We start from the raw sequence: 16,514 nt of genomic DNA, 5'->3' as shown, positions 1-16,514 counted from the left end.
ATCATGGACAGACTAACGAAGAGTGCCCACTTCATTTTGATTTTCGAGAGTATATCCGCAGGAAAGTTGGTGGATATTTATGTACGAGAGGTGGTGGATAGGCACGGGGTTCCAGTATCGGTAGTCTCTGACCGGGATATCCAGTTTACATCCAGGTTCTGGAAGAGGTTCCATGAGGAACTGGGCACTCAACTATATTTTAGCACGGCATACCAATCCCAGATTGATGGTCATAGCGAGAGGACGATCTAGGTATTGGAGGAAATGCTTCGAGCATGCGTGTTATATTTTTGAGGTAGTTGGGACATGTACCTCCCACTGGCAGAGTTTTCATCCAATAACAATTATCATTTCGGCCAGTATCGACCGAGCTCCATTCGAGATGTTATACAGTCGTAGGTGCAGGAGTTCGGTTTGTTGGGACGAGGTTGGGCACCGGGTCATGGGGAGCACTAAAGTAGTGCTCAAGACTACCAGGTTGATTTAGTAGGTGTCCAACCGGCTACGGGTCGTAGAGAGCCGTCAGAAAAGTTATGCTGACCGACGACGATAAAATCTTGAGTTTCAGGTGGGGATTTCTTGTTGCTGAAGGTGTCACCCTGGAGAGGGATTATGAGGTTTCAGTAGAGGGGCAAGTTGGGGCCTCGGTATATAGGTCCATTTAGGATCACGACTCGTATGGGCAAAGTGGCATATCGCTTGGATCTACCGGAGGAGCTTATCCAGATTCACAACACCTTCCATGTGTCTCATCTTCGGAAGTGTATCACTGACGAGTCCACAGTTATTCTGTTGGATGATATTCAGGTGGATGGGAGCCTGAACTATGTCGAGAGGCCGGTTGCCATCTTAGATAGGAATAAAAAAGGTCTTCAGAACAAGGAGGTGAAGCGGGTAATGGTGCAATGGCAACACCGAAGAGGCTCCGAATGGATTTGGGAGCCAGAGGAGGAGATGCAGGAGCATTATCCCGATATATTCACAGTCAAAGAATTTAAGGACGAAGTCTAGTTCAAGTGAGGGAGAGTTGTAACACTCTAAATCATGTATACTTTGAAACCCTTGAAGAAATCAAATTTTAGTAGTCCCTTAAGTACGTTAGGCGTACTTATAAGTACGCTTAGCGTACTATGCATGGATGATCGCGGAGGGGCCGCACGTACGTTAGGCGTACCAGAAGTACGATGGGCATACGTGTCGGATGTCCAACACCCTAAATTTTGGACTCGAGGCATATTTAACATCCTTAATCCCCTTGGACTTAACCCTAGAGAGTCTCCATAGCCTTATAACGTCCTTCTACTCCAGAGAGAGCTTGTGAGACCATTTTAAGCTTAGAAGGGGTTTTGGTGGCCTTTTTAGTGACATTCAATACGGAGATGTTGTCAAGGAAGATTGGAGTGACATTGAGCGTAAAGAATCTGCATCTAGGTCACCTTGAGGAGCTTCTGGAGGTATAAAGCTTTCACCTTTCCACCTTAATCACTAGATCTAGCTAGGGTTTTCTAGTTTTGTCCCCTTTGTTGATTTTGGATATTCTCTTGTAAGTTGAGCAATCTAGAGGATGGGAATATTAGATCTAAGGTCCTTTGGTCCGTTTATAACATAAAAATGTAGTCTTGGTGTGTGTTTTAACCTCATGCATGGGTTAAGAACCTTAAAAAGGTCTTAATGGGGATGTTGGGAACATATGAGACATGCAAAGGCGTAAGGTTTCCAACTTTATGCCCTTGGTTTTCTTAATGAGCTTAGATCTGACTTTTGGACGTGAGGGAATCGAGTATTAAGCACTTAATTGAGAAAGTGCTTAATCTATTAGTACGTTGGGAGTAATCTAGTGTACATAGCGTGTAAGTCCCAGAGACTCAGTACGCTGCGCGTACCAGGGTGGTACGCTAAGCGTACGCACCGCAAATGGGCTTGGATCTGTTTTGGGCCTTTGAACTGTTGGGCCTCAATTGGTCATTGGGCCAGGTTGTATTTTGGGGATGGTGGGCTAGTTTATCTGTTTTGTTCCATGGATGTTATGATCAGGCCTTATTAGGCCATCAAGCCCATTAATGGTTTTTAGATATGGACTTTGGGCCCATTAACAAATGAAGAATATTTAGGCCTTTATACAAGGACTTGGAGTTTAGGTTTCCCTTTGACTGTGTGAAGTTCTAACATTGGGTAATGTTATTATTTAGTGTGGGTGGTTACAGACTATCAGGAGAGTAGCCTTCGGATTCTTCAGACAAAAGGTGAGTCTTCTCACCATAGCAATGGGTCTAAGGCACCAAGGCCGACCCATTTTATGATTGTTGGTGTACTTTTTGTGTAGAGGTGTGTGACATGATTATGTGGTAATATGCGGTAGAGATAGCCTTTATGGGTGACAGTAGAGATAGCCTCTAGGACTATGGTTGAGATAGCTTTTACAACTAACGGTAGAGATATCCTTTATGGCTAAGGGTAGAGATAGTTGTTATAGCTAATGGTAGATATAGCCTTTATGGATAATGGTAGATATAGCTTTATAGTTAAGGTGATATTTGATATGTGGTAGAGAGAGTTGTATAGCTGAGATGATATGTGTAACGCCCATAGATCTGAGCTAGTCACTTTAAAGACAATGAGCATCAAAAATGACTTTTTGATAGAGCATTATTTAGAATAAACAATCTTAACCAAGTTATAGTATATGTCACAAAGGTTCTGTACATATAAAGAACGTCGAAATCCGAGTTAAAACGAAGAAGTTATGACAAGTCGAAGTTTTACGGCAAAACTGGCGCGACACCAGGAATAAAAAAAAAAGTGAATTTACGACAAAATACTTTCTATCCTTAGGAATCTAGAAAAAAGTCGTAGTATGTGTTAAACTGATAGCGTGCATAAAAAGAACGTCCAAATCTGACTTCGTATGAGGATGTTATGATTTTTCTAAGATTTAGCATAGTAGTGCACAACCCGAAATTCGAATTTTAGATCGGTCGATTTTCAGCCAAAATAATCTAAACAAGAAATGAAGATATCATTAATAGGAGTTAAACGATAAAAAGACAGATGAAAACGGAGCTCGTATGCGAAAGATATGGACGAAGCTTAGTCTCTATTCTTCGAGCGCGGTGAATTTGGTACAGTTTGTAATTCCGATATAGAATGAGAATTAGCCAACGGTGTCTAAATGAAAGTTGTAGTACTCATATATACCAACACGTGGATATAAATAACATTGAAAATGAAGCTTGTATGCGAAATATATGGATGAAGCTTAGTCTCTACTTTTCGAGCGTAGCGAATTCGAATACAGTTTTGTAAATGTGAGATACATTGAGAATTAGGCAACGGGGTCTAAATGATAGTTGTAGTACTCATAAATACCAACGCGTGGATATAAATAACGTAGAAAACAAAGCTCGTACGCGGAAGATACATACGAAGCTTAGAGACTACTCTACAATAAAATCCCTTTAAATAAAGGATGAATCCTTCGTATTTTCTTCACACCATAACCTCTTTTTCTCTCTATAACTTCTCTCTAGCCTCCTTAAACCCATCCCAAGTCTAGGGAACCTCCCTAGCATGAGAAGGAAGCCCCAGAGCACCCGAAGGCTCCGAGAAGAAAAGCTTTCGGCTCGAAAATGCTGCTCCAGCGAAACCCGGTTTTTTTAATAAAAAACCCGCTTGGTAATAATAATAGGTTTCGCCGAAGGAAATTATATTGTTAAAAAGGGAAGTGTTGTCCGAGTTTGGAATCATCACTTTAACAAATGAGTGCATGGTCCCTTTCTTCTTACACATAAATATGAAGTATTTAATATAAATTATGTGTTGTGAATGCATAGTTACTTTCATCTTACACATAGATATGAAGTATTTTATATAAATTACGTGCCATGTGTGCATATTATCTTGATACTCGTTGTCTATGATGGATAAATAATTTTATACATGTTTTAAATGATTTAAACTATATATTTATTTTATATCTACAAATATGTTGGGATAAAACATGGGTAGATGAAATAGTTGATGTGTGATGAAATAAAATGCCGAGAGATAGGTGATGATAATTAGGTGAGGATAGATAGGTGATGATGAATCGGTGATGTAGGATGAAAGATACTATAACCTTGTCTGGCAATTTGGAGATGTAGTATGTTATCTACTAGAGTATAGATGGCGACCACGGACTATTATAGACAACCACGTGGAAACACCAGCAGGCTCATAACATGTAAGTGATGAATTACAAGTTCAGGCGATGTTGTAACTACGTACTGAGGGAGTAATCCCTGAATCAATACTGTCTATGCGATGTAGGCGATGATCCTTAGGGAGAGTCCTTATGAACAAACATATAAGGAAATGCGGTGTAAGGAGATGAGAGGTAAATATGATGTAGGAGATGACCCTTAGGATAAATCCTTAGGGAAGATACTTAGGAATAAAGAAGATAATGGGGATGGATAATTGGTTTAATTGTTTGATGATTAAACATAATCATTATATTATTGTGGGTTGAAAACTCTATGTACTCACCAGGTTTCCCAACCTAACCCATTCAATTTACTTGTATCACAGGTGACGATGTGAAGTTACATTACACTGAGAGATTAAGGAGATATAGATCACTAGTGTAAATGAATGTAAGTTCTGTTTATGCTTATATTTCTGTATTGACGATGACATTCCAAATGTTTTAAAAGGAATAAAAATACATTTCTTCGGAAATGATCTGATAATGAAATTATCATGTTTTTCTGGGAACAAATTCCATAACGTTTTTATTGAAAGAGATACTCTGATTTTTATAAAGCATAAACAAAATCGGTCTTTTCTGTCGTGAAAATGGGGATGTCACAGTTGGTATCAGAGCATTAGTTTAAGAGAACTAGGAATATGGATTTATTTCTAGACTTAAACTTAGAATGTTAAGCAATGATTGTGAGGAGTGTATCTTAATTAATACACTTGAATAGAAACAAGCACTAGCTTATTTAGGGAAAATGCCTAACATGCTTTTATGTGCTAAATGATTTATGATATGCATTATATGATCGAATCTATGGTCTTGCCGACCGGATCTGGAAACTTTATGTGTTCAGGTTTCTAAGCGTTTAATTATGGTATTAGAACTGGCATGTAACTTTTTGGAGATATAAGGGGATTTATACGTCAATCATAGATAAAATCTTTCCTATCTTAATTATCGTCATTACACACCGACCGTCTGATTTGGTGTATAGATCGAAATGGCAAGAACCCGAAGTGGAGTTGGGAACACGAATGGAAATAGGAATCAATAACCCCTAGTGATTGAACAAATACCTGTTGTAGTAACCTTGAACTTGTGGGTTAGTGAGAATAATTGGATGGGGTAGAGGAAGTGAAATTCCAAGAGATTTTGGGAAGATCATAGATGTCTAAACTAGACATCTACAATGGGAGATATTCAAGTTAGTTGATTTTTAAGTCCTTAATATAACACCCAATATGACATATTAAGGCTAGGACCCAACACAATATTTTATAACTTGGAAGAGGGATGCCGTAATCCAAGCTATAAGATATTTGAAGGTAGGGGAATGATAACTCACCAATTTCCACCATGAAAAACGAAATAAATTATTAGGTTTTAATTGGATTTGAAACTCCTAGATCTTTTGAGATTCATTGAACTTTTCAATGGCATGTTTCAATTTCGAATGTGCCCTCTCAAATTTTGTGACTGGGATGCCGAGGATCACAAAACAAGGTGTGAATAACTATGCAAATTCAATTGGTAGCCTTAATATTATCACCTAATCGATGTGTCGGTTACCCACACACACTCCACCGATCAATGAAAAACATTAAGTCACCCTTTGTTATCCTTACTAGTCCAAGTAGTGTGCCGGTTACCCACACATGCTCCACTAATGACTTGGAAAGGTACAAACGGTGAATTTCATGGGTTAGCACCAAATTCAGATTTTCCTAAGTAACTAAGATTGGGTATTTATAAAAGGTTTAGTTACTTAGTACTTATCATTAATACTTTTAATGAAGGAAGAATTATTTTCCTTGTCCTACCCGTTCGGCTAATGACCCTCCACCAGTCAAGGAAACAGTGGGTGAAAGTGGACACCCATTAAACTGCCATTTTATAGGTAGTAACCTTATACCCCCCTTGTAGACCGGCTTCGTGAATGAGGCCTACTAGTGGTAAGACTAACTTTTAATCTTACACACACACACACACACATATATATATATATATATATATATATATTAACTTTTAATATTATAATAGTGTAAGGGTGTATTTTACACATTTAAAATACTTGGTGGTTTAATTTAATAATTAAACTATACTCTTAATTTAATTAAACTTAAACCATGTCATTATGGAACTATTAACTCTTTTAATTAAACACTTTAATTAATTTAATGAAGTCCATAAATTTGAATTTTAACTTTTAAAATTCTAGGGTTTGGAATTAAAGTGTACATGGGGTGACTTTACAAATTCCAAAACTTGAGGGCAAGTTTTTGAATCTTTTCAAAACCATAGGATTTTCGTAACTTATGAGTTTAATTAAGGTCTTAAAAAAACTTTAATGATGAGACTCTTGAACATCCATAACTTGAGGAAAAGTTATGGAGTTCATAAAACTATTTATGATAAAAGACTCTTCATTTTGTAAACTATGACAATTTTATGAGTTTTTAAAATTCATAAATGTGACTTTTCAAGTAACTTGAGGACAAGTTATAAAGAAACACATATTATTACCAACTTCTAGATTAATTTGGATTAAAAACAACTATCACATAATTTTTTTTCTATTAATCTAAACAAACTCATAAAAATGAACACTCATAATCAACAATTTTCAAGCATCATATAAACATGTATAAAACTTGAAACTTTGATTATAACTTTATTTGGATGAGAATAAATATTACCATAGTACCTAAAACAAATTTTATGAACAAAAACCCTTTGTGGTAATGATTCTAATCCAAAACAGGCCAAAAAACACGAATATATGCTGTCAGGGGGTCCAACTCGTCGAGTGCATGAACAAACTCGACAAGTTGGATGCTTTTGTTCATGGACTCGTCGAGTCAAACACTGGACTCGTCGAGTCTGCTGTCCAGACAACAAAAAATTCGGTTTTTTTTTCCATCTATTTGCATCAAGTATAATTGAAAACAACTCATGGCTCTGATACCACTGTTGGGTTTTGGTATAATACAACATCCTATGGTGCACATACAACCCTAAATACCTTGGATCTATGTTTTCACTAATTATACATGCAAATGGTTTCCAAGGTATTGAACCTATAGCTAGCATGCAATTGTCATACAAACTACATAAAATACTAGATAGTGTAACATACCTTTTTGTGTGGCTAGAGGTCTTGATGTATTTGGCCTTAAGAACTTAGCCATAATAGTTTGGAAGCCTCAAATGAAGTCACAACACATCAATGACAAAGGTAGGACTTGATAGAGAATCTCCATGCACTCTAAAACCTTCATGAACTTCAAGAACATGCACACACACTAAAAGTGGTGGTTTTTAGGTCATAACATATGTATTTATATGTGTTGAATTCTAAGAGTCACGGGTATAACCCAAACTCATATCCATGGATTCTATGATCCATGGTTCATGTGGCCCAACTCTTTATGTATCCATACATAAACTTGGTCCAACATGGATCATAATCCTAACACATATAAATATAACTAATTATCATAATTAGTCCCCGTAGTTTTAATTAGTCTTTTTTGATCACTAAATTAATTCCAAATTAATTCTTGATCAATACTAATTAAAACATATGATTTCATATTAATATATTAGAACTTATAATATATTAATAAATCATATATAACCTCTTCTCTTAATAGTCCATCCTAACAAATTGTCCTGATGATATGCAACCTAAATGGACCATGCTACTCTCGGGTCGAATACATACCAATAATAGTTATGGGCTTAGACACCTAATCCAACAAGATATTGGTACTCCATGAAGTCTCACAATTTCCTTGATGTAGATTCTCGTCAGTCATTCCATCTTGTATGATTCTTTTATTGGCAGGAAATGAGCGGATTTTGTCAACCTGTCGACTATTACTCATATGGTATCCAATCCATCTGTAGTCTTGGGTAATTTGGTCACAAAGTCTATAGTAATCCTTTCCTATTTCCACTCGGTTATTACCGGTTGTTGTAATAGTCCCGAGGGCTTCTGATATTCTACCTTTACTTTAGCACAAGTGAGGCATTTGCTAACGTAAGTGGCAATTTCTACCTTCATGTTAGGCCGCCAATACCGTTGTTTGATATCCAAGTACATTTTATCTAATCCTAGATGGATAGAGGATCGTGTCTTATGGGCTTCATTCATGACTACCTCTCTAAATCCCCAAAGTTTAGGGTTCCAAATTCGGTTCATGAAATAATGTGCTACATCCTCCTTAACTTCAAAGTTCTTTTCCATTCCACGTAACGCTTCGCTTGTTTTGTTTTTTATCTTCATGGCATCGAACTGGGCTGCTTTGATTTGCGAGAACATATGGGATTGAATGGTTATTGAAAGAGTCTTCACGCGACAATTTGAGTATTCCTTTCGACTCAAGGCATCAACTACCATGTTAGCCTTGTCTGGGTGGTACTTGATCTCGCACTCATAGTCGTTTAGCAGCTCAACCCATCTTCGTCGTCTCATGTTTAACTCTTTTTAATTCAAAATGTGTTGGAGATTCTTGTGGTCGGTGAAAATGGTGCACTTTGTACCATAAAGGTAGTGCCTCCAAATCTTCAAAGCGAATACCACAACTCCCAATTTGAGATCATATAATTCACCTCATGCATCTTTAATTGTTTGGATGCATATGCAATTACCTTCCCCCGCTGCATGAGTACACAGTCTAACCCTTGATTTGAAGCATTGTAGTAAACCACAAAGTCCTCCATTCCCTCTGGTAATGATAGTACCAGTACACTATAGAGAGCTCGCTTTAGAGTTCGAAAGGAAACTTCTTGCTTCTCTGTCCATTCAAAGTGTACACCCTTCTGTGTAAGCATGGTAAGCGGCTTGGCTGTTTTGGAGAAGTTCTAAATGAATCTCCTGTAATAGCATGCGAGACCTAGAAACCGACGTATTTCAGTGGGTTTCGTCGGGATTGCCCATCCTTTAATGGCTTTGACCTTTGAAAGGTACATATGTATCCCTTCTTAACTAACAACAGGACCTAAAAAGTTCATGCTACGGAGCCAGAACTCACACTTAGAGAGTTTTGCGTATAAATTTTGGTTCGTAGGGTTTCCAAGATTTGCCGGAGATGTCGGATGTGCTCCTCTTTGCTTTGAGAATAAACTAGGATATCATCAATGAAAACGATGACAAAGTTGTCGAGGAATGGTCGGTAGATTTGATTCATCAGGTCCATAAATGCGGCAGGGGCATTCGTTAGACCGAAGGGAATTACAACAAATTCATAGTGTCCATAGCGAGTTCGAAAGGCAGTTTTGGGGATATCCTCTAGCCAGAATTTGAGTAGGTGGTATCCGGATCGTAGGTCTATCTTAGAGAAATAACTCGCTCCTTGAAGCTAGTCGAATAGATCGTCGATTCGCAGGAGTGGATAGTGATTTTTGATAGTGAGCTTATTAATTCTCTGTATTCAATAAACATCCTAAAGGATCCATCCTTTTTCTTAACAAAGAGGACCGGAGCTCCCCAAGGTGAGAAGCTGGGTAGCATGAATCCTTTATTCAAGAGTTCGCTGAGTTGACTGGACAGTTCTTGCATCTCCATAGGAGCCAACCTATAGGGTGATTTGGCAATGGGTGTAGCTCCCAGCACATGGTCAATTCGGAACTCGACTTGCCTTTCTAGGGTATCCCCAAGAGATCTTCAACAAAAACATATGGGAAATCGCAAGCCACTAGGATGTCTTGAATGTTGACCTCTTCCTTGGACTTATTCACTATGTGAGCCAGAAACTCCAAGTCCTTCTTTTGTAGATACTTCTGTGCCTTAATACACGAGATTAGACAAAGGTTCATATTGGGCATGTCTCCGTATATAATTAGGATTCGTGACTAGGGAGGTGAAGGCAAACGGCCTTCTCGTGACACATAATTTCAGCATGGTGGGGGCTCAACCAGTCCATGCCGATAATTACATCAAAACTCCTAATAGTTACAGGCATCAAGTTTATTTGAAAGACATGATGATTTAAGGTCAAGGTACATCCTACGTAGATTTCCCCAGTTGATTCTGTTTTCCCGTTATCCATTTCCACCGTAAAGGTTTCATTAAGCTTCGGGGGTTGTTGTTTTAGCAAGTGTTCGAATTTATTACTAACCAAACTTCGCTATGCTCCAGTATCAAACAGGATGCATGCATATGTATGGTTTAGGAGAAACATACCAGTGACAAATGCGGGATCCTGAATCGCTTCTCCTTGACCCATGGTCAGTACTCTCCCTGCTCCTCCATTCCCAGGGTTGTTGACATTGGGTTAGTTTCGACGGAAATGCCCAGTCTTTCCACATCCATAACAGGTGTGGCTTGCCCCGACGTTGTTGTCGTTGTTGTTGTTGTTGTTGTTGTTGTTGTTGTATTTGTGGTTGGTGTTGTTGTTGTGGTTGTTGTTGTTGTTGTTGTTGTTGTTGTTGTTATTTCCCTGTTGCTGGTTCTAGAGAGGATAGTGATGGGTTTTGAGCAATACATCAATCCCACGGTACATGCAAACCCTAATATCTTTGGATCTAGTTTGTCTAATGAACATGCAATTGATTATCCAAAGCCATAAACCATAGATCTAATAAACTATAACGTAAATTAGGGTTTAGATCTTACCTTTGATTGTTATATAGCAATAACAATCAATCCTTGGCTTCAAAAAGCTTAGTGCATCAAGTGTTACACCTCTAATGGAGTCACAAACACCACTAAGCAACTTGGATGAAGAAGAAGAAGAGAGGGGAGGCACCAAAAATGGATGGAAACCCTTAAGGAAGTATTCACCACGTTTTTGGGGCCGTAAGGGTTCCTTATATATGCTAGCTATTAGGTTTTACAGCTAGGAAACCCTAATCTGACTGCTTAAGCCCTAAGCAACCCATGGACTTCTTCTTTAGAAGCCTTGGATGATTTCTAATGGGGTTTCCCATAGAATTCGTCATAAGCCCGTCTATGTAAATATCTTATAATTACACAATAAGTCCCTTAAGTTTAATTAATCTCTTTTAGCCACAAAATTAATTCTTGACTAATATTAATTAAACATTATGATTTCTCCTTTAATATATTATTCTTATAATATATTAATAAATCATAATTAAACATCTTTCTCCTTAATCCATCCTACATATTGCTATGGTGAAGGCAACCCAAAAGGACCATGCTCATAAGCGGGTCAAGTACATACCAAAATAGTTATGGACTTAGACACTAATCCAACAGTCTCCCACTTGGATAAGTCTAATAACTATTTTTCATAACTTTAGAATCTGATCAACAATCGTAGCTTTCAAAAGCACTTTCAACTCTGATCTTATCAGATACGCGTGTCCTTTAGATAAGGGATCATATATTCCTCCATTCTCAAGATATTTTATAGACACAAGACATGAATTTCAATCATTCTCTTTATATTGTTTCCCGAATTCCGATTTATGACGATTGACAACATACTACAATTGAACAAATCAACTTAGTCCTGGCTTGGCTAAGCGCTTAGGTGTCATCACTAAATCATCGTAGGGTCCACAGATATTGCTTTTATCACACTTTGGGTAAAAGGAATGGATAAACTTTGACTCAAATGCTCGCTTGCTCTTACTCATCAAACCACACACAACAATATGTTTTATAACACTAAGTTATTGGTGCGTTTACATATTATGAATGTGGAACCGAATCATAATTACAACTCACACGTCTCGGTTTCAAGAATATAAAATATTATCATCTTACAATCACTCGTGATAAAAACCATGAAGTGATTCAATTGAGTGTGGGTTTAATCCAATACTCTAATCTTATCAAAGCACTCATGAATTCTGCAACAAACTTGTGCTATGTCTAAACACTCTAGACAATCTACAGACAGATTCATGACAGTCTTGCTTCATACCTACTTCCAATGTATGACCGACTGTGGAGGTTTGAATAACCCAGTTAATTTGGAAGTGAAAACATGCAAAATTTAAACACAATAATAATACTTAATCCTATATGGTCCCAAACATTTTGAGCGTATATAAAACACTTTCATTTAAACACCATATTGTTTACTCATTATTTATTGTTTACTATTTCAGAAAATACACTTATTACTTGAATTACAACAATAGTTGTCCCATGCTCCGAGCATGCACACTATGTTTCCTATGGTCCGTGCTTTGTGAAATAGATCAATTGAAAACTTTTCCAATGATGCTCATTTCACAATTCCTAATCCTCAACGATAGTGTAAGAATACAAGGTTCTTGCCACTACTAAAATATGTTAGATTCTAACATTTATGTAACGATCCTTTCGTAAAGTCATAGCACAAAAGTCACCAAGACTTGGCCAATGAAAATACAAGGTTCTCTATCAGAAATTGTTAGAATACAATTCTATAGATGTGATGTCTCTCACACAAAGTACATTCCTTTGAACATCCTTTTTGCAAAAAAATTTCTAATCTAGACATAAATTCTTAATTTCCAACTCCCAATATGGGAACATTTCCATATTTGCCATACGAAAACTCATCTTTAATAGAATCTTATCTATTCACAATAATGTTGATATGGTCCATCCAACACTATACTTCCAACTACTCACAAGCAACAAATCATTGGCAAACCTTACATCGTCCTTTGATAGTTGTTTAACAATTTCAGTCAAAAACCGTTCTAGTCCCTTTTCCCTCTTAATGCACTAAGCATTTGGAAAATTTTAGAACGATCAAACATTATAGCATATGCAATTGATCCTATACCCGAAGCGTATGGGACACGATTCATAATGTCTTATATAAAGACGCGATACTTTACCAGTCTTTTGCTATAATATTTCTAATTGCCATGTTCTCATATTTTTTTATTATAAAAAGGGAAGCCGTAATCATAACCAATTTTTGAGAATGCAATTATCCTTTCCATATATAGAATTTCAACATGTTGAACCATTCCAACACAACATTCATATATATTTGACTAAATTTGATTAAAATTCCACAATCTAAGCCTTTAGATTTGAAATGAAGTATAATATTATCTCCCTTAATTAAAGCAAAACAACTTTTCAACCCTTGCAACTTTGTAAAGTATAACTCTTGTTTTCTATAATTAATATTGCTAACTTGCAATACTTACCATAATAATCATGCTCCCACTAATATGATGATTATTTCCTTATTGGCATAACACTTATGCTCCTACTAGCTTTGATATATATTCAGAGAACAATTGAACTTTCAGAAGACAATGCTTATTGAATTCCTTAAGTTCATATTTCTAATACTTGATGCTTTGATAAGCCTTTATCTAAGCTTCTTAACTTTATACACCTTTGCTTTAGAAAGCTCATATGTGTGTCTAAACAAATTTAGAACTTATGTTACTAAGTCCCAAATGCTCAGACTAATTGCCAAATCTCACAATTCGAACTATGAAGAGGGATGTCGTAATCATAATCGAATTTGAGAATACAATTTACACAACTGCTATCTCCTTAAAATCTCTCTTTGTGAAAGCATTTCCTCACAATCATTTTCATGAAGGAGGGAAACCTTATGTCACTTAGATTTTATAGTGTATGTGTTCCTATCCATATGAATTTTGCCAAAACCAAGGTTTGCGACAATATCAAGCTCATATGGACTGAACTTGTTCAATTTTGATTCCTTGCCTCATGGTAGCATGAATGCCCACCATGTCTTCCAAGTTGTTAAACAACTCACCCTTACCAATCAGTGTACTTTTCATTGATCTAGGTTCATGCCTTTATGCATTCAAATGAGAACTCATAGAACTCACATACATAGTTAAATAAAATGGAATGGTACAAAAACAAAAATATGTCAATATGGTAGGTCGCCAACCTCAAGTCATGTGTTAGTGATTAACTATCGGTTTATTCTTGATTAACTCTTGAACTTTTCAAGACAATTGAGACTCCCACTGACTTTTTGACATATATGTTTCTCTTTGTCAAGGAAATTTTCTTGACAAAACAAATATTCAAGATTTAGTGCGAAATCCTATCAAGACTAACATTTCGCTCACTTGGTTCTTGTTGGTCTTTGTCTTCTGCAAGACATCACAACTTACCAATTTCAAATGTGCAGGAACAAGAAGACCTTTTCCAATTCCACGTTTGTTAAGTGTTATAAACCTACTAAAGATGTGTCACTCTATTCGTAATATTGGAGTATGACTCTAAGACTCGATATTGGAACGATATATGATTGGCTTCTTGATTTAACCATTTCTACAATTCTCGATTCCTCTTCTTAGACATGCAATTGCACTAAGACTCACTTAGAGGATCAATTGAGACATGGTTCTTAATCATCAAGATCTATCATAAAACACAATAAAAGTTACTCTCCCTTCTTCTTAGAATAGAGAACCTTTTATCTTTCTACCTACTAGATTCTTCTTATTCGTTCTGCTATTGATTGAAACTCTTTCAATCAACTAAGAATTAAACTCAATCTTATAAGTATAACCATATTTACTAAACTTTAGTAAATCATGACGAATCTTTGTCATTCTTGTGGTAGACTTGATCCACGTACGACCTAGTGTACTCGATCTCCTAGTCCTTTAATCGACGCTTTGTCAAAGAATTAGTCTAAATTTCCCAAATGTGAAAGTATTTCATTCATCATACAATACGCGTTGCATGATTCCAAGTTTCTATCCACTTGAAACTTGGGCGATGAGAACTCTCCTTATTTGGTAAACTCTCGACACTTCCACAAATAACCTAATTAAGAATCAAATCCATTTTGCTAATAATAGAAATACACAAACATCAATTTTTTCATACACACCATTGTAAGGATAAATAAATAAGATAAAACTCAAAATTTATTTTATTGCAGAAAAACTTGTCCTTACAATGCAATTCAACTAAAAAACTATGCTATTACATATTTCTTAGCAATCTACCCTAACTCTAAAGTAGCAGCTCAAAAATGTTGGATTAGTGTCTAAGGCTGTAACTATATTTGGTAAGTACTTGACCCGGTTATGCATGATCCTTTTGGGTTGCCTTCACCAAAGCAACTTGACAGGATGATTTGTTAAGAGAGAAGAAATATTATTAATATATTATGAGAATAATATATTAAAGGAATAATAATATTATTTGATTAATATAAGTTATATATTAATTAAGAATTAATTTGGTGACTTAAAGAGATTAATTGAATAAAGGGGTATAAATTGGCAAATGTGTGATAGTTGTATTTTGAGCTTAGAATTCTTATGGATATGGGTTGGACGATTTTAGGGATGTGGATAACCTAGAAATCATCCAAGGCTTATCTAGGAGGGATATTGAATTGCTTTGAGGCTAAGTTATCCAATTAGGGTTTTAGGGTGAAACCCTAGGAGCTCATAGTAGAAATACACCCTTGGGGTTGTAGAAATCGACACCTTTGTTATTGGAGTAACCCTAGGGCCGATTTTACTCTTCCTTACCTCTCTCAAATCATCTTCTTGCTAGTTGGTGTTTGTAAGCCATTAGAGGAGTGACAATTGTGACTCTAAGCTCCAAGGAGAAGAAGGTTTCAAGCAAGTAATTCAAAGGTATGATTCTAGATCTGTTTTCATATGTTTTGATTGTTAGTTTACATTAGATCTAGCCATGAAAGTCTTGGATATATTGCATGTTCAATTAGAGAAACCTAGATCCAAGCAATTAGGGTTTGCATGTGCACATAGGAAAGTTCTTATGGCTCAAACCCAACAAAAAATCTGATCTTTGAATCCATGCAATCGAAATCCATTTCTTCGTGATCAGATTCAACACGCTTCTTCCTTAAGTTTCCTTTCTTTTCTTCGATCCTGCAAAACATCAAAATGTAATCTTATCACATCATGTATTAAGAACCAAAAAAATAGGAACTTATAGAGTTAGTTAATTGATTTTACCTGAAGTAGAGTCGTACGTCTTGACTCTCCCATCTCTTAGATCTCTCAGGTAAACAAGGCAGCTTCGTCTCCAATGCCCCTTGTCTTGGCAGTAAAAGAAAATGGACTCCTTTGGTACATAGCAAGGGAAAATCTCAGCCTTTTCTGGACTTCCAATGTAACCAGTGTCCAATGAAGTATGGGAGTTTGATCGACCAATCAAGTTTGCTTGACCAGTGCGCCAAATCATCGCTGATTCAGCAGCAATAAGCAAATAGGTTGAATCAATGGGGGTCACGTTGCGAACCATCATATAGTACTCTCTTATGAACTCACTATACGAATCAGGAAGTGACTGAAGAACCCAGTCACCAGC

Source organism: Lactuca saligna, chromosome 4, assembly GCF_052625555.1.
Source record: "Lactuca saligna cultivar CGN05327 chromosome 4, ASM5262555v1, whole genome shotgun sequence".
Lineage (NCBI taxonomy): Eukaryota > Viridiplantae > Streptophyta > Magnoliopsida > Asterales > Asteraceae > Lactuca > Lactuca saligna.
This window is presented reverse-complemented; position numbering follows the sequence as displayed.